The sequence below is a fragment of the Chiloscyllium plagiosum genome, unplaced genomic scaffold (genome assembly GCF_037043375.1).
Source record: "Chiloscyllium plagiosum isolate Xiang-an unplaced genomic scaffold, Cpla_swu_hap1 HiC_scaffold_9, whole genome shotgun sequence".
Classification (NCBI taxonomy): Eukaryota; Metazoa; Chordata; class Chondrichthyes; order Orectolobiformes; family Hemiscylliidae; genus Chiloscyllium; species Chiloscyllium plagiosum.
This window is the reverse complement of record NW_028270147.1, coordinates 100,666,090-100,684,154: the sequence shown is the minus strand read 5'-3', so window position 1 is coordinate 100,684,154 and position 18,065 is coordinate 100,666,090. Positions and strand designations below refer to the sequence as shown.

The window sequence follows — 18,065 nt, the reverse complement described above, 5'->3', positions numbered from 1 at the left end:
GCATTTGGTATGCTTTCCTTTATTGGTCAGAGTATTGAGTACAGGAATTGGGAGATCATGTTGCAGTTGTATAAGACATTGGTTAGGCCACTGTTGGAATATTGCGTGCCATTCTCGTCTCCGTCCTATCAGAAAGATGTTGTGAAACTTGAAAGAGTTCAGAAAAGATTGACAAGGGTGTTGCCAGGGTTGGAGGATTTGAGCTATAGGGAGAGGCTGAACAGGCTGGGGCTGTTTTCCCCAGAGTGTCAGAGGCTGAGGGGTGACCTTAAAGAGGTTTACAAAATTATGAGGGGCATGGATAGGGTGGGGGAGTCCAGAACTTGAGGGCATAGGTTTAAGGTGAGAGGGAAAAGATATAAAACCTAAGGGGCAACTTTTTCACGCAGAGGGTGGTACGTGTTTGGAATGAGCTGCCAGAGGATGTGGTGGAGGCTGGTACAAATAGGAAGGGTTGGGATATCTGGGACAGCATGGACGGGTTGGACCGAAGGGTCTGTTTCCGTGCTGCACATCTCTATGACTCTATGTTAAATGGTGGAGCATATTCTAAATGCTCAGGGAAGAAACTCTCCTCTCCTAAACAGTCAATCCCTCATCACAAGACTATCTTTAACTTTCCTTTAATCTGTGCGCCGCCGATCAAAACCCTGCGGCGTATTTCACTAATGAAATTGACCTGGTGTTGTGCCCTTTTTAACATATTTCATTAAGTTCGCCTCAATTCTAAACAACGTGCTGCCAGTTTCCTCATAGGAAAATACCCGCCATTCAGGACACGGTTTCTTTCTCTCTCTCTCTCTCCCATAGAACTCCACGGAGGCTCCAAGTTACACCACAAATTGATTAGGCCCCACCCGTGCCAAGCAGCTACGGAAACCCCGCGAGCGGCGCGCGGGGGGGAGGGGGAGTTATAACGTCATCGAAGTTGGGCGGTGAGTTGAAGACCCATCCCTCCCCCATAGCGGGTTCTAACCAACAGCAAAACGGATTGTCTGGCGGCCATGCTGTTGACACCAGGCTCAGCCAATGTTCGGGTCAGCTCGTCCGGATCCCGTCAGCCCCTGCGCGGCATTACCTATAAAAGGCGGCACCGGGCGGTGTGCGCTCTCTTTCAGGCGCTGGCTGCTGCTGTGAAAGGTAATGGTGAATACAAGTGTCGAGCACCGCGCCTCGCTGGTTCCACGTGGGCCCCAACCGGGCGGGGGGAGGAAAAAACGTGAGGTGGCTGGGCGAATAGTTTTGGGGTGTGGTGAGAAGGGAGACTGGAGCACGGTCTTACCCCGGGGCTCAGTTTTCGGGAGGGGGCCGACGCTGTGATGAGCCCATGTTGGTAGGGACATCAGATCCACTGTGGTGAGTTCCCAACATGCTGAGCACACGGCACCTTATCCCCGGGGTAGTCACTGGCGTGGCTCCCTGCTTGGAGGAGAAAGTGAGGTCTGCAGATGCTGGAGATCAGAGCTGAAAATGTGTTGCTGGAAAAGCGCAGCAGGTCAGGCAGCATCCAGGGAACAGGAGAATCGACGTTTCGGGCATAAGCCCTTCTTCAGGAATGGCGTGGCTCCCTGCTTGTCCAATCTAACTTTGTTCCTATGATTGGCAGGTTCTGCACTTGGATGGACTGACAAGTAATTCCAATACCGTACCGAATGGGGCAGTTGATTAACACCCGTTTTGATCTTTGACGCCAAGACTTGCCCATGTGTATCCAGTGGGCACACTTCCTAGAGCATGTGGACTAGAAGGAGACGTCTTAGTCCTTACAGTTGCTCTGTTTGGTATGATTGTCATTAACGTTGTGTGCTTCCCCTGGTTAACTATTTAATTTGCTGTCAATTGCAGTCTATCTCCAGTTTACTCCATAATTGTAGCACCTAATCCTGGCATAACTAATTCCACAAATCTATGAGTAATTTTCCTATCCTAGTCTGTTATCACTTATCAGATCTTGTGGTTCTGTTGCCCAGAACCAGTCTGTGATCCATGGAGATAGTCTGCCCTGTTATAACCTTCCTGTGACTGCCTGCTCTTGACTGCCAATGATTAACGAGTAGTGGTCAGAAATGTTTCTGAAAACGGTTGTATAATGAGGCATGTAGCTCTAGTTGAGGGTTTGCATGTTAAAGCAATGAGTGTGACACTGCTATCTTTCCAGGTCTGGATCTGTCAAGCTGCTCATCACCTGGCTGCGAAGGTAACTGGATCCATTAGTCCCTTAATGAACCCCCTTGGGTAGTGCGGCATTTTAAAAACTGATCCTAATTTTTTTTTTCGTGGCTTATGCCTTGCGCTAAGAGGAGGCTGTTTTCTGCATTAACTCAAAAGCTCGCTGTATTTGACCTTCATTGGCTCATTGTTCCAAACTAATTTGACTTTTGAGCTGTTGTTCAGTCCATTGAATCACTACATCAATCGCTCCTGTAATTGAACTATAGCAAATCTAAAGCTCCCTCAAAAGGCCAGTATATTCTTTCAAATGGATTATTTGGGTGAAATCCTTCTGCATTATTTGATTTGTACATTGGCATGGTGTTGATCTTAAACAGGACCCTGATGGTCAGGTTACAGGGTCCCTTTCTGGGCAAACTGTCAAAAAGTTCCTCCTTGTCTCTGGTCAAAATGGGAGCATTTTTTTAGATGTTGTGTGCAGTGATGATGGTTATTTGCTACTCTTGACTAAAAGATGACGATTACATGAACCACCATAAACTGGTTCTGAGGCACACAGCTGGGATTTTTAGATGTGTTCAGCTTAACGGCAGATCACTAACCCACATGCTTCTTTTCCAGGTATTGGTGATTGTGCGCAGAAGAATCTGATACCTAGGTGAGAGCCCTTGTTATGATGCAGTGAGATTCAGCAGCAGGCCAGGTCTGAGATTCCTTGTAATAAGTTAGTACATCTATTAATTGACCTTGGTCTGGATGTGGGATTCTTGAGATGGAGTGGTGGTTTCATTGTACTGTTAATGATGCTAATATAATTACAATGGGAATCTCTCTGAAAAAATGTGGAAGACTTGTAATTACTGAATCAGTACAGCAAAACATCAACCTGCATTCTGATCTCAAGGCTGACAGTTCCTTTTGCCTAAAAGGATGACTATATTACTGCACCCATGTGCTAGTTTCTACTAGCAACTGATCTGAGATGCCATCCAAATGCTGATTGTACACAATGTATTCAATTTGCACTTGTAGGACTGCTATCAAACTTACTGTATGTTCTCTTTCAGATTATTCCAAAGGCCTAAGTAATGGAAGGTAAGTGGAATGAGTTTGGTTGTAATGCAATAGTGAATCCTTTATAAAATGCTCATTTGAGGTTGGTATCTGAGCAATAGGCCTGACTGAACATTCAAATTCTGTAAATGTGGCAAATACAAATGACCTGGCTCCCATATTGAATCACTTTCTCCAAGGAGAACAAAGCAGGGTGCAGTTGATTATGCCAGCTTTTCATGTTCAAAGAACCAAGTTAATTGGTTCTGGATCAGTCTAAATTTGAAAATTGCCATTTACTTTGCTTGCATCAATGCATTCTAAACTGGGAACATATGATGCTTTAAGCACAGTATTTGAACTACATGTCAGTCTATCTGCTTCTCTAGGTATACCACATGAGCAGCATTGTATCAGGGGTTCTAGCCTAACAGGATTGAATGATGAACTCATAGTTCAGCAGAGAACTAATGAAGAATTTATGCAACAATCTTTCGCTCCTATCTGACATTTCCTTTTATTGAAACTGAAAAGCTGCATGCAAGTCTTTCCTACTCTGATTTAATTCTTGTTTTTAGATTTTTGACTCTAGATGTGAACAAATCTTTGGATGTTGACTCTAAACCTCAGGTGAGAAATTTGCCATGAGTTTTGACTCAAGTTTGTTAATTGGGATGATGCAGAGTTCTGCTTGTATTAGATATCACTAGCAATTGTGGCCCCATTGTAAATGTTTACTGACTTTGCTCAAGTGCCTTTTGTAGGCTCTTATGGTCAGCTTTCTGACTGATCTTTTTAAGCCAGTATAAAGAGCAGTGTTTATATGGAGAGCCCAGGCCAAAGCAATTTATGTAGAATGGCTTCATGTGTGCATTCTCAAACTTGCTTTGTCCACTGTAGTTTGCCTGAAGACCTGGGATGGGCATTCATTGTGTAATGTTTTGCCTGTGTGCACAGCTCTTCTGTAGTTTTCCTATTTGTTATTGACCACAGCACTGATTTTTTTTCAACATCCTTTAACTTAAAGATCGCACTTAACAATTAAAGTACCCTTAAATCTAGTTGTTTATGGGAATGTGATCATGGCTCTTATTGAATTTGAGATTAAGTTTAAAAAAAACTTTACTCTTACTGGTGCAGGATGTGCTGAATGTCATACACACCTCAATTAGGAGCAAAAGACTTTGTTTGGCATTTGTAACTTTTAATATATTTGGATGTAAAGGCCATTCAGGTCATGGAACTTGTGTCAATTCTTCAATCTTGACCATTTAGCCACAGTCCCCACTCCCCATAGTTGTAATATTTCCTTGCTATGTACACTAGCTTTTGCAAAATTTCAGTGGTGTTTCCATCCTTTCAGGTATTTGGGTGAGCAGCCATGTTCAAGAACAGGACTAATGGAAGGTGAGTAGATAGAACTTGTGGAAGGCTGGATTATTGAACCCTAACTCTGTTACTCAGCCTGTGTTGTCACAGTTGGAAATTTAGCCAAGCCTCTAGAGTGGAGAAGTACTAGCATATTTTGCTAGATGTGCCATACTTGGGGCTGCAGGTATATAATTATGCTTTAAGCTAGGTGTGAATCAGTCTCTGCATTTACTGCAGTCTGGGAGCTGATTTGTTTCCCTGTGACATCACAGGAGCTGCATTGTTCAGGGTTTCCCACTAAGGATTTAATGATGAGTTCATAGTTCAGCAGATAACTGAAGAGAACATTTGCCCCTATCTGACATTTCCTCTTTGCTCAAGTTTTGAGGTGCACCCAGTCTTTTCTGCTGAGTTAATTCTCTTGCTTTTTTTCAGATTCCTGTGACTCAAGATGTAAAGTTTTCGGCTTTGGACCAATCTTGCATGCAAGGTATGTTTGACAAGGTAGTGACTGTATCTGGAGTACCTACCTGGTTTGGTATGATGTATGAATTAGGTCTCTGAAACATGAGGAGAAATAAGTGACTGACAACAGAAGTTACTAAGCTTGTTTCAGAATTTCTTGAGACTCCGTGTAATTTGCTCCCTTTGCTTCCCCTTAGGGTCAGAACTGTTATGGCATAGGTCTGCCAGACAGCATGGAAACAGTTTGGTCTCTCCCTCCCCTGGCCTTCAGTTCAACTAGTTCACTGCTTCTGTTTCTAAACTAAACTAAGCCTGCTACTTGGTAAGTGGCCTGTTCTTTTTCTTTTCCTGTCTTGTCAAGTGCCTGTGATGCAAACATGAGACTTGATATACCAGTGAAGACTGACTAATATTAGCTCTAACTGATTTTGTGCACATGTAGACAGTAAGATCAGAAGCAGGATTATCAAAAATAACTAACATTCCTATTCTGTTTCAGAATCTCAAGCTGTAGGATCCAGGATCATTGCAGCACCCAGAGGTCAGTTTTCATAAGAGCTGTGTAGTTTAGTTGCTGTTTGCTTGCAAATGGCAGATATAGTCATGCTTGCTGTGGATTAAAGTATCTTTACTATTTCCTCAAGAAAATGCTCTTGGCCTGACATGAGATTCAGTGCCCTTTAGGCTTTTAACTAAATGAAACCATTGATGAATAATTCTGCCATATGAACTTTGCTGATTCTACCCCAACCGTTCAATTCTATCTGAGGTTTCATGGCCCTCTGAACATTGTTGTCTGGTGACTGGGTTTTGTGATAACCACATGATTTCTGCATTTAGAGTTGCACCAACTGGAAGTTCAGGATGTTGAGTAGATTTGGTATTCAAAGTGACTCGGTTGAAGAAATGGCTTCTGCAGATGGATATAAAGACTACCATTTAAAGGAAATTCTGAACTTTGAAAAGGTACAGTCTGGACACCTGAATTTTCAGCTTAATTGCAGTTTGGTCATTGGTAATGTTTGTGGGTCTGTAGATCAGCTGCTGCTTCCAGCTCTGCTTGATTAACTGTTTTTTGCAGGTTTGTCAGATGGGACACAAGATTACTTTGTGCTGTGCTTGCTTTGTAATTTTTGATTGCTTTTAACAATCTGTCCAGGTTGTGGAAACTTTAAAATGATCCAACCTTTCAGTTGGAGGATGTTTTACTAAATGTTTTAGTGGGTTACAAGTCCAACATGGGACAGTGCATGGAAATGATGAGACTTGATCTTGAACTCTCTCACTGACAAATGATGATTCAATTTCTGATCCTGTGCTTACAACCCAATATAAGTACTTTGCAACTTTCAATGAGCAGAAGCTTCCTACACTGAGGCCTGCAAGTTGAATGCAGTTTTTTAAATGGTATGTTTTCTAATGTCTTAATATTCTGTTCCTCTTCCAGGTGAAAGGATGCAATCAACATTGGACCAATTCTTTGTTTATTTGTAATCTGCAAAATCAAATAAAGTGGAAATGAAGATTCATGCATTGGTGTTTTTGTGGTCATGGTATAAATACTTAAAGCAGGTTTTTGGTGCAACAATGCTTTGGGTGGCAACAGGATTAAGTAATGCTGAGTTTTCATCTCCGGCATTGGATGATTTGCAGTGACAGGATGCAAGCATAAACATACTGCCTGGAAAAGCAGTGTTCTGAAGCTTGGAGCTGAAAGTATCTAACTGGGTTTTCTACTCAATAGAAAGTAATGGTTTGAGATGTGAACAATGACACTGGCTGAGTTAAGCTCCCTTGGCATGCAGACAGGTGTCAAATGAGCAGTTAGTCCTCCTCTCACCTCTTGGTAGAGGTGGTCATGTATAATTTCTCCAGCAAGCATGGGATCAAAGGAATAGCAGACATGAGGAATGTGCTGTTTCAGTTCTGATTTGGAGGTGTTGGAGTGGCGTGTACAAAGTTTAAAAATCTCTCAACACCAGGTTATAGTCTAACAGACACTACCTGAGTGCTGCTTCAGGTGATTGTCACCTCTTGGAGTGGTGCTCTGAAAGCATGTGCTTCCAGTTAAATCTGTTGGACTATATAACCTGGTGTTGTGATTTTTAACCTTGTTTCAGTTCAGTGGACTTGTGCAGCTGTCTCTTGCACTGTAAAGTAGGCACATGTTACCCATTCCACTAAAAATACTGAGCATCACTGAAAAGTGCAGTTGCTTTATTTCTAGTTGAATGGTGATACAATCTGGTAATAGGATCATTAGTCGGTCATGTACTAGAGACCAGAGTATTGCACTACAAGTGAGAATTTGCTGATTCAATAGTGCAAATTCAGGTGCTCATGTACCTTGTTAAAAGTTACATACCCATCTCAAACAATCCTGTGTAATGCATTCCAGCTGTGAGCCACAAGACTAAACACTACCTCCAAGCTTTTCTAAAACTCAATACAGCTGCATTATAATTAACCCTGTTGCCAACAGTTTAAAAAAAATCACAACCAGTTTAATAGGAAGCACTAGCTGATGAAGGAGCAGTGCTCTGATAGCTAGTGTTTAGATTTAGATTCTCCACCATCCTGTCAGAGAAACCCACCTAAACCCATTCCCCATCGCTATATTTAGACCTACCTAACAGTAGGCAATTTAGCATATTCATTTCACCTGACGTGCACATCTTTGGATTGTGGGAGGAAACCCACGCAGATACCGTGAGAATGAGCAAACTCCTCTCAGGTGGGTATCAAACCCAGGATCCTGGTGCTGTGAGACAACAGTGCTAACCACTGAGCTACCGTACTGCCCAGTGCTTCCCATTAAACCTGTTGGACTATAACCTTGTGTAATTTTTTTAACACCCCAGTCTGACAGCAGCATCTCCAGATCATGGCTAACAGCAAGACATCTCCAATCCTATTTCAGACTTAACGGTAGGATCCCTGACAACTGGGAATAACACGGCCGAGGCAACACACTGGTGCTTTCCCCCGTTGCTTTGACCTAAGAGTTAGAGATAAATATTGACAGATTGCCTGTTTACTCGCAGGAGGAGTTGGCAGTACAAGGCAACCTGATTAGTGTTTGCTCACACTGCCAAGATAGTTCAAACTACACGTTTGGTTCACATGCCACATGCTTTACTCGTGTACCTACCTCGCTGCCTTTTGTGTGATCGCACGTTGGTGACACCTGTCAGTGTGTACGGGCCTGTTGTCTCCCACTCAGCGCACAGCCAAAGGTGGAGGAGGCGTGATGAGAGGACCTTGCAGTTGGGGGGAGGGGGTGGTGGTGGGGACGAGCATGCGCACTGCCGGCAAACGGCCGGAGTCTGCGCGGTGACCTCGGCTGGGCGCGGTGACCTCGGCTGGACGCGCAGGCGCGATGCTGGTGCAGGGGGGAGCATGCGCAATCGCCAGGGAGTTGGGGCGACGATGTCGGCGCAGGAGCGACCGGGCCTCGGAAAACGGCAGCGACAAACCGGTAAGAAGACAAGGCGCCAGTGGCAGTAATACCGGCGCCAGTGAGTGTGGGTGAAGTGCCTGCATGAAAGAGAGACAGAGACCCCCCCCCCCCCCATACACAGTGAGAGGGAGGTGGGCTCTCACTGAGACTGAGAGACCCGGAGCCGCACCGTGAGAGAGAGAGAGAGAGAACCAGAGGCCGTCACTTAGTGTCAATGAGAGGCCTCACTGAGAGAGCGGGTTAGAGAAATCAGACCCTCGCTGACAGTGAGACAGTGAGTAGGAGACCCTCACTGAGAGGAGAGAGACCCTTGCTGTGATTGAGACAGACAGAGTGAGTGTGAGGGACGTCCACTGAAAGTGAGAGGGGGGGAGACACCCTCACCGAGAGGGGGAGACACCCTCACCGAGGGGGGGGAGACACCCTCACCGAGAGGGGGAGACACCCTCACCGAGAGGGGGAGACACCCTCACCGAGGGGGGGGAGACACCCTCACCGAGAGGGGGAGACACCCTCACCGAGAGGGGGAGACACCCTCACCGAGGGGGGGGAGACACCCTCACCGAGAGGGGGAGACACCCTCACCGAGAGGGGGAGACACCCTCACCGAGGGGGGGGAGACACCCTCACCGAGAGGGGGAGACACCCTCACCGAGAGGGGGGAGACACCCTCACCGAGAGGGGGAGACACCCTCACCGAGGGGGGGGAGACACCCTCACCGAGGGGGGGGAGACACCCTCACCGAGAGGGGGAGACACCCCCTCACCGAGGGGGGGGAGACACCCCCTCACCGAGGGGGGGGAGACACCCCCTCACCGAGAGGGGGAGACACCCTCACCGAGAGGGGGAGACACCCCCTCACCGAGAGGGGGAGACACCCTCACCGAGAGGGGGAGACACCCCCTCACCGAGAGGGGGAGACACCCTCACCGAGGGGGGGAGACACCCCCTCACCGAGAGGGGGAGACACCCTCACCGAGGGGGGGGGAGACACCCTCACCGAGAGGGGGAGACACCCTCACCGAGGGGGGGGAGACACCCTCACCGAGAGGGGGAGACACCCTCACCGAGAGGGGGAGACACCCTCACCGAGGGGGGGAGACACCCTCACCGAGGGGGGGGAGACACCCTCACCGAGGGGGGGGAGACACCCTCACCGAGGGGGGGGAGACACCCTCACCGAGGGGGGGGGAGACACCCTCACCGAGGGGGGGGAGACACCCTCACCGAGGGGGGGGAGACACCCTCACCGAGGGGGGGGAGACACCCTCACCGAGGGGGGAGACACACCCTCACCGAGGGGGGGGGAGACACACCCTCACCGAGGGGGGGGGAGACACCCCCTCACCGAGGGGGGGGGGAGACACCCCCTCACCGAGGGGGGGGGGAGACACCCCCACCGAGGGGGGGGGGAGACACCCCCTCACCGAGGGGGGGGGGAGACACCCCCTCACCGAGGGGGGGGGGAGACACCCTCACTGAAAGCGAGAGTGTTTGAGGGCTCCTCACTGTGAGAGAGAGAGAGAGAGAGAGAGTGGGAGACCCTCACTGAGAGGGTGAGAGTGAGTGTGAGAGACCCTCACTGAGAGGGTGGGAGTGAGTGTGAGAGACCCTCACTGAGAGGGTGAGAGTGAGTGTGAGAGACCCTCACTGAGAGGGTGAGAGTGAGAATGAGAGACCCTCATTGACAGTGTGAAACCCTCGCAGAGAGAGTGACCCTCGCGGATGGGCAGTGGTGAAATGTGAAGTTATAAACTTTGCTGTGAAAAACAGAAAGGAAGAACACTATTTAAATGGTGTGTTGGGAAGTGTGGATGTACAAATGGATCCAGCGGGTTTCCTTGTACATTATAGAATGTAAAACAGTACATAGGAACAGGCCCTTCGGTCCACAGAGTATGTGGCAACTATGTTGGCATTTGAAACTAATCCCATCTGTCTGCAAATGGTCCATGTCACATTATTCCTTGCCTGGTCATGTCTCTGTCTAAATGTCTCTTAAACGTTGCAATGGCAATGTGCTCCAGGCAACTACCACCCTTGGTGTATAAAACTTATCTCACACATTTCCTTCTCCCTCTCACTTTTAAACCTATGCCCTCTAGTATTTGACATTTCCTCCCTGGGAAAAAGACTCTGACTATGCACCCTATTCATGGCGTTCAAATTTATATACTTCCATCAGGTCGCTCCATCAGTCTTATATATGCTAGGGAAAACAATCCAAGTTTGTCCATCCTGTCCTTATAGAAATTCAAACCAGGCAACATTGTGGTAAACCTCTTTTGCCCCTTCTTCAGAGCCTCTACATCCTTCATGTAGTGTGGGGGCCAGAACTGCACGCAAAACTCGAAATGTGGCCTAACTAAAGTTTTATAGAGTGCTTTAGGGTGTAGGTTTGCTCGCAGAGCTGTAGGTTTGATATCCAGACATTTAATTACCTGGCCAGGTAACATCATCAGTGGCGACCTCCAAGTGAAGCGAAGCTGTTGTCTCCTGCTTTCTATTTATATCTTTCTCCTGTATGGGGTTCCTGGGGTTTGTGGTGATGTCATTTCCTGTTTGTTTTCTGATGGCATCTAGATCTATGTGTTTGTTTATGGCGTTGTGGTTGGAGTGCCAGGCCTCTAGGAATTCTCTGGCATGTCTTTGCTTAGCCTGTCCCAGGATAGATGTGTTGTCCCAGTTGAAATGGTGGTTTATAGAGTGCAATGTGGCTTGCCAGTGTTTATACTCAATGTCCCGACTGATGAAGGCATGGGTGCCACGTGCCTTCTTTATCAGCTATACGTTGACAAGCAGGAGACTGGAAGAACTCAGCGAGCCAGGCAGTATCAGGAGGTGGAGAAGTCAACGTTTTGGGTGTAACCCTTCTTCTGTGTTCTTCCAATCTTGAGCGTTTCTGCTGCGTTCCTCCTGCCGCCGGTCTGTCCGCTGCGTTCTTCCTGCCTCCGGTCTGTCCGCTGCGTTCTTCCTGCCTCCGGTCTGTCCGCTGCGTTCCTCCTGCCGCCGGTCTGTCCGCTGCGTTCCTCCTGCCGCCGGTCTGTCCGCTGCGTTCCTCCTGCCGCCGGTCTGTCCGCTGCGTTCTTCCAGCCTCCGGCTTGTCCGCTGCGTTCTTCCAGCCTCCAGCTTGTCCGCTGCGTTCTTCCAGCCTCCAGCTTGTCCGCTGCGTTCTTCCAGCCTCCGGCTTGTCCGCTGCGTTCTTCCAGCCTCCAGCTTGTCCGCTGCGTTCTTCCAGCCTCCGGTCTGTCTGCTGCGTTCTTCCAGCCTCCGGTCTGTCTGCTGCGTTCTTCCAGCCTCCGGCTTGTCCGCTGCGTTCTTCCAGCCTCCGGCTTGTCTGCTGCGTTCTTCCAGCCTCCGGCCTGTCCGCTGCGTTCTTCCAGCCTCCGGCTTGTCTGCTGCGTTCTTCCAGCCTCCGGTCTGTCCGCTGCGTTCTTCCAGCCTCCGGCTTGTCCGCTGCGTTCTTCCAGCCTCCGGCTTGTCTGCTGCGTTCTTCCAGCCTCCGGCTTGTCTGCTGCGTTCTTCCAGCCTCCGGTCTGTCCGCTGCGTTCTTCCAGCCTCCGGCTTGTCCGCTGCGTTCTTCCAGCCTCCGGCTTGTCCGCTGCGTTCTTCCAGCCTCCGGCCTGTCCGCTGCGTTCTTCCAGCCTCCGGCTTGTCCGCTGCGTTCTTCCAGCCTCCGGTCTGTCCGCTGCGTTCTTCCAGCCTCCGGCCTGTCCGCTGCGTTCTTCCAGCCTCCGGCTTGTCCGCTGCGTTCTTCCAGCCTCCGGTCTGTCCGCTGCGTTCTTCCAGCCTCCGGCTTGTCCGCTGCGTTCTTCCAGCCTCCGGTCTGTCCGCTGCGTTCTTCCAGCCTCCGGCTTGTCTGCTGCGTTCTTCCAGCCTCCGGTCTGTCCGCTGCGTTCTTCCAGCCTCCAGCTTGTCTGCTGCGTTCTTCCAGCCTCCGGTCTGTCCGCTGCGTTCTTCCAGCCTCCGGCTTGTCTGCTGCGTTCTTCCAGCCTCCGGTCTGTCCGCTGCGTTCTTCCAGCCTCCGGCTTGTCCGCTGCGTTCTTCCAGCCTCCGGTCTGTCCGCTGCGTTCTTCCAGCCTCCGGTCTGTCCGCTGCGTTCTTCCAGCCACCGGTCTGTCCGCTGCGTTCTTCCAGCCTCCGGTCTGTCCGCTGCGTTCTTCCAGCCTCCGGCTTGTCCGCTGCGTTCTTCCAGCCTCCGGCTTGTCCGCTGCGTTCTTCCCGCCTCCGGCTTGTCCGCTGCGTTCTTCCAGCCTCCGGCTTGTCCGCTGCGTTCTTCCAGCCTCCGGCCTGTCCGCTGCGTTCTTCCAGCCTCCGGCTTGTCCGCTGCGTTCTTCCAGCCTCCGGCTTGTCCGCTGCGTTCTTCCAGCCTCCGGCCTGTCCGCTGCGTTCTTCCAGCCTCCGGCCTGTCCGCTGCGTTCTTCCAGCCTCCGGCTTGTCCGCTGCGTTCTTCCAGCCTCCGGCTTGTCCGCTGCGTTCTTCCAGCCTCCGGCTTGTCCGCTGCGTTCTTCCAGCCTCCGGCTTGTCCGCTGCGTTCTTCCAGCCTCCGGTCTGTCCGCTGCGTTCTTCCAGCCTCCGGTCTGTCTGCTGCGTTCTTCCAGCCTCCGGTCTGTCCGCTGCGTTCTTCCAGCCTCCGGTCTGTCTGCTGCGTTCTTCCAGCCTCCGGTCTGTCCGCTGCGTTCTTCCAGCCTCCGGTCTGTCCACTGCGTTCTTCCAGCCTCCGGTCTGTCTGCTGCGTTCTTCCACTTGTCGCCATCTGCCATTTCTTCACCCAACTTTCTAACTGATCTATATCCTATTGTATCATTTGACAATCTTTCTCACTCCTCGCAACTCCACCAATTTTCATGTTGTCTACAAATTTACGAATCAGACCACCTACATTTTTATCCAAATCCTTTACATTAATTACAGACAACAGAGGTCCTAGCACTGATCCTTGCAAAACACCACTGATCACAGACCTTCGATTAGAAAAATATCTCTCCACCGATACCCTCTGTTGTCTATGACAAAGCCAATTCTGTATCCAACTTACCATGAATCTCAAGTAACTTCATCTTCTGGAGTAGCCTGCCATGAGGGATCTTGTAAAGTTCATATAGACAACATCCATTACCCTACCCTCGATCAACTTGGTCACTTTATTTAAAAATTCCTTGACAAAACCTCCCTTGCATAGAGCCATGTTAACTATCCCTAAAACGTCCATCCTTTCCAAATGTTAGTAAATCCTGTCGTTAACAATCTTTTGCAATAAATTCTCTACCCGTGATGTCAGGTTCATCAATTTATAATTTCCTGGATTATCACTGTTGACCTTTTTAATCAAAGGAGAAACATTGGCTATTCTCCAGTTTTCTGGGACATCAAATTTGTACTAAAGATGATACAAAGATCTTTGTCAAGGCCCCAGCAATCTCCTCCCTTTCCTCCTCCAGTATCCTGGGTTAGATCTAATCAGGCCCTGAGGATTTACCTACCTGAATTGTTTTCATAACACTCAGCACTATCTCCGTCTTAATATTGACATACCCTAGAATATCCCTGTATCCGTCCTTCTCTCACTATCGTCCATGTTGTTCTCCTTTGAGGATACCAGTGCAGGATACTCTTTAACGACCTCATGCACTTCCTCTGGTTCCATGCATAAATTCCCTCCCTTGTCCTTGAGTGGACCTCTCCTTCCCCCAGTTACTGTCTTGCTTCTGTAATACATTTAAAATGCTTTGGCATCCTTTTTAATACTATTTGCCAAGGACATTTCATGGCTGCTTTTAGCCCTCCGAATTCTTTGTTTAAGTTCTTTCCTGCTTCTTTTATATTCCTCAAGGGCTCTGTCTGAATTCAGGTTTCTAAAACTTGAATATACTTTCTTCTACTTTTTGATTAATCTTTCAGTATTGAATTGATGAAAGGTAGATGCAACAAGCAATTAGGAAGGCAAATGGTAGCTAGAGGTCGACAGCATAGATAACAGCTCTTTGTTCCAGTGGGTATGTGCCAGTCAAAAACAACCATCACTTACAGGCAGTGAATTCTAGATTCCCACCTCTCCCTGTATTAAAATAAGTTTTCTCACATCCCCTGTAAACTTCCTGCTCCTTATTTTAAATCTATGGTCATTGACCCCTCCATCAAGAGGAAATGTTCCTTTCTACCTACGTCCCTCATAATTTTATACGTCTTAGCCATGTCTCCGTATTCCTGATGAAGGGCTTTTTGCCTGAAACGTCGATTTTACTGCTCCTCGGATGCTGCCTGAACTGCTGTGCTTTTCCAGCACCACTAATCCAGAATCTGGTTTCCAGCATCTGCAGTCATTGTTTTTACCTCCCTTTATTCTCCACTGCTCCAAGCTAAACAACACTGGTCAATCCAGTCTGTCTTTGTAACTAAAACTCCTAGCCTAGGCAATATTTTTGTGAATCTCCTCTGCAATTGAAGCCCTGCTGTAATGTGTTTTCTTGAACTTGGATATATATTAATGGATCTGCACACAATATTCTAGCTGTGTCCTAACCAACCTTTTATATGATTCCACATTAACCTCCCTGCTTATCTTTTCAATTCTTTCGTGTTATGTGGGCATCGCTGCCTGGCCTACATTTATTGCTGCCTGGCCTGCTACCTTGAGAAGGTAGCTGTGGTGAGATGCCACCTTGAACCACTTGTCCTGTAGGGAAACCCACAATGCTGTTAGAGAGGGTATTTCAGCATTTTGACCCAGTGACACTGAGGATATATTTCCAAGTTAGAATGGTGAGTGGCTTGAATGGCAACCCGCTGAGAATGGTGTTCACAACTATCTGCTGCCCTTGTTCTTCTAGATGGAAGTGGTCATGGATTTAGAAGGTGTTGTCTGAAGATCTTTGGTGAATTTCTGCAGTGCATCTTGAAGATGGTACACACTGCTGTACTGAGTGTCAGTGCTGGAGGGAGTGGATGTTTGTGGATGTAGTGCCAATCAAGAGGGCTGCTTTGTCTTGGATGGCATCAAGCTTCTTGAGTATTGTCAGAGCTGCACTCATCCAGGCAAGTGGGAGTATTCCATCACACTCCTGACTTAAGCCTTATAGATGATGGACAGTCTTTTAGAGATTCAGGAGGTGAGTTACTCCCAGCAATGTTCCTAACCTCAGTCCTGCTCTGTGATTACTGTGATTAAGTCACAAGTCCAATTGAGTTTCTGGTCAGTGGTAACTCCTGTGATGTTGATAGTGGGGGATTCGGTGATGGTAACACCATTGAATGTCAAGGGGTGGTGGTAAGATTGTCTCTTATTGGAGTTGCTCATTGCCTGGCATTTGTGTGGTGCAAATGTTACTTGCCTCTTGTCAACCCAAGTGTGGATATTGGTTAGATCTTGTTGCATTTGAATGTAGACTGCTTCAGTATTGTGAATGGTGCTGAACAGTGTGCAATCATCAGTGAACATCTCCACTTTTGACCATAAGGTGGAGGTATGGTGATTGATGAAGCAGCAGGAGTTGGTTGGGCCTAGAACACCAGCCTGAGGGAGTCCTGCAGAGATATCCTGGAGCAACGATGACTGTCTTTCAAAAACACAACCATCTTCCTATGTGCCTAGTATGAGCCTAACTAGCAGAGAGTTTGCCCTCGATACGCATTGATTCCAGATTTGCTAGGGAGCCCTTGATGCCACACTTGGTCGAATGTCATCTTGATATCAAAAGCTGTTACTCTCACCTTACCTCTCGTTCAGCTCTCTTGGCCATGTTTGAACCAAGGTTGTAATGAGGTCAGGAGCTGAGTGACCCTGGCAGAACCCAAACTGAGCAACTGCCATCACTTTCTTGATGATTGAGAGTAGATTGGTGGGGCGATAATGGGGCGGTAAATGGCCCAGTTGGATTTGTCCTGCTTCTTGTGTACAGGACATACCTGGGCAATTTTCTACATTGTCAGGTAAATGTCAGTGTTGTAACTGTACTGGATCAGCTTGGCACATTCTGGAGCACTGGTCTTCCGTCCTATTGCCGGAATATTTCAGGGCCCATAGCCTTTGTAGTTTCCAGTGTCTCTAACCGTTTCTTGATATCAAATGTAGTGAAATGATTTGGCTGGTATCTGGTAATCTGTGGCACTACTGGAGGAGGCTGAGATGGATCATCTGCTCGACACTTCTGGTTGAAGATTGCTGTGAATGCTTTAGCCTTATCTTTTGCACTGATCACAGACTCCTTACAGTGTACAAGCAGGCCAATGAGTCCACACCGATCCTCTGAAGACCCCAAACCCTTTACCCTATATCTGTAACCCTGTATTTCACTTGGCTAATTCATGTAGCCTGCATAACCCTGGACACTATGGGCAATTTAGCATGGCCAATCCATCTAACCTGCACATCTCGGAGGAAAGCGGAGCACCTGGAGGAAGTCCATGCAGGTGCGGGAAGAATATGCAAACTCCACACTGTCACCCGAGAATGGAGTCAAACCTAGGTCCCTGGTGCTGTGTGCCACTGTGCCACCCTATTAAATTTGCTTTAATGTCCACTGCTTATCATGGCTAAAATGAATTAACACAAATGTGGTAGCTACCAGTGTCAGGCACTGTTACCACAAAATAAATCTTACAATAAAATCTCATTTGATAAATTAATGTGGAGTGGCCAATGGCAAGATGCAAGAGTGACTAAAGTTCGATTTCCCATGGGGAGGTGAAGAGCCTGAAGAAATGTGCAGAAACCAGAGGAGTAAATGGAATTTAGGGTCTCATTCATTTCAGACATGTCAGTAAGTCATTGAAGTGACCCATGAGCATAGATCTCAACACTGCAGTTTGGGTTGTTCCAATATGGAGGATGGGAATGTTTGTGGAGCCTCCCCCACTAGTGAACTGTTTAATTGTCTACCACCAATCATGACTGGATGTGGCAGGACTGCACAGCTTAGATCTGATCTGTTGTTTGTGGAATCACTTGGCTCTGTCTCGAAGAGTGGATTTACCACCTGCTTTGAGTTTCTTTGTTCTTGTTGTCACCAGTGAGAGGCTTTCTAAACTGTGATTGCCATAGCTAGCTTCGGTGAATGAGAATCATGGATGGAAGTCCCAGTCCTACTGCTAGAAAGTGGAGGAGCACTGGATCGGGCTCAATCATAGTGCCTTGTGTTGTTGAAAATAGAAGTTGAAGCAGCAGGAGGCCATTCAAACTATTGAGTCGTCTTTGTCATTCAACTTGGTTATAGTCGGTTTTCTGCACACTCAGCATCTGAGCTTTTACTGCCCTTTGGTGCAGAGAATTCCAAATGTTCACGAGTGAACAATGTCCTCCTCATTTCAATCCTAAAGGGCCTGGACTCAATTCTAAGACTGTGTCCCTAGATTCTAGAACACCCTACCTTCAGGCGAAGGGAAAAATCCTTGCTGTGTTCAGTCATAGAGTTGTACAGCATAGAAACAGACCCTTCAGTCCCACTTGTCCATGCCAATCAGATATCCTGAATTAATCTAGTCCCATTGTCAGCATTTGGCCCATATCTTTCTAAATCCGTTCTATTCATGTTCCCATCCAGATGC

General features: G+C 48.0%; 1 protein-coding gene, 1 long non-coding RNA gene and 3 other non-coding genes across 7 annotated transcripts in view; all 5 read left to right on the top strand.

The window, feature by feature from the left end:
* The first annotated feature begins 1,118 nt into the window (after nt 1-1,118).
* Nucleotides 1,119-6,592, top strand: LOC122554668 (uncharacterized). 2 transcript variants are annotated; one of them, XR_006313054.2, is made up of 12 exons: nt 1,119-1,140; nt 1,607-1,781; nt 2,159-2,197; nt 2,794-2,830; nt 3,240-3,267; nt 3,804-3,855; nt 4,589-4,632; nt 5,032-5,086; nt 5,259-5,383; nt 5,561-5,602; nt 5,902-6,027; nt 6,509-6,592. It is a non-coding gene; the product is annotated as an uncharacterized LOC122554668 (long non-coding RNA). The 2 variants fall into 2 exon arrangements; XR_015758226.1 differs by lacking the exon at nt 1,119-1,140 and adding an exon at nt 1,481-1,495.
* LOC122554819 (small nucleolar RNA SNORD79) lies at nt 2,965-3,043 on the top strand. Its single transcript, XR_006313101.1, has one exon. It is a non-coding gene; the product is annotated as a small nucleolar RNA SNORD79 (small nucleolar RNA).
* On the top strand, nt 3,657-3,741 carry LOC122554822 (small nucleolar RNA snR60/Z15/Z230/Z193/J17). Its single transcript, XR_006313104.1, has one exon. It is a non-coding gene; the product is annotated as a small nucleolar RNA snR60/Z15/Z230/Z193/J17 (small nucleolar RNA).
* Nucleotides 5,762-5,833, top strand: LOC122554821 (small nucleolar RNA SNORD47). Its single transcript, XR_006313103.1, has one exon. It is a non-coding gene; the product is annotated as a small nucleolar RNA SNORD47 (small nucleolar RNA).
* Nucleotides 6,593-8,451: 1,859 nt separating the features above from the next.
* Nucleotides 8,452-18,065, top strand: part of LOC122554081 (rab GTPase-activating protein 1-like) — a 496,968-nt gene continuing 487,354 nt past the window's right edge. For both annotated transcript variants that reach the window (XM_087990933.1, XM_087990934.1), the window contains exon 1: nt 8,452-8,539. The gene's annotated coding sequence lies outside the window, so the exon portion shown is untranslated. The remainder of the gene's footprint in view (nt 8,540-18,065) is intronic.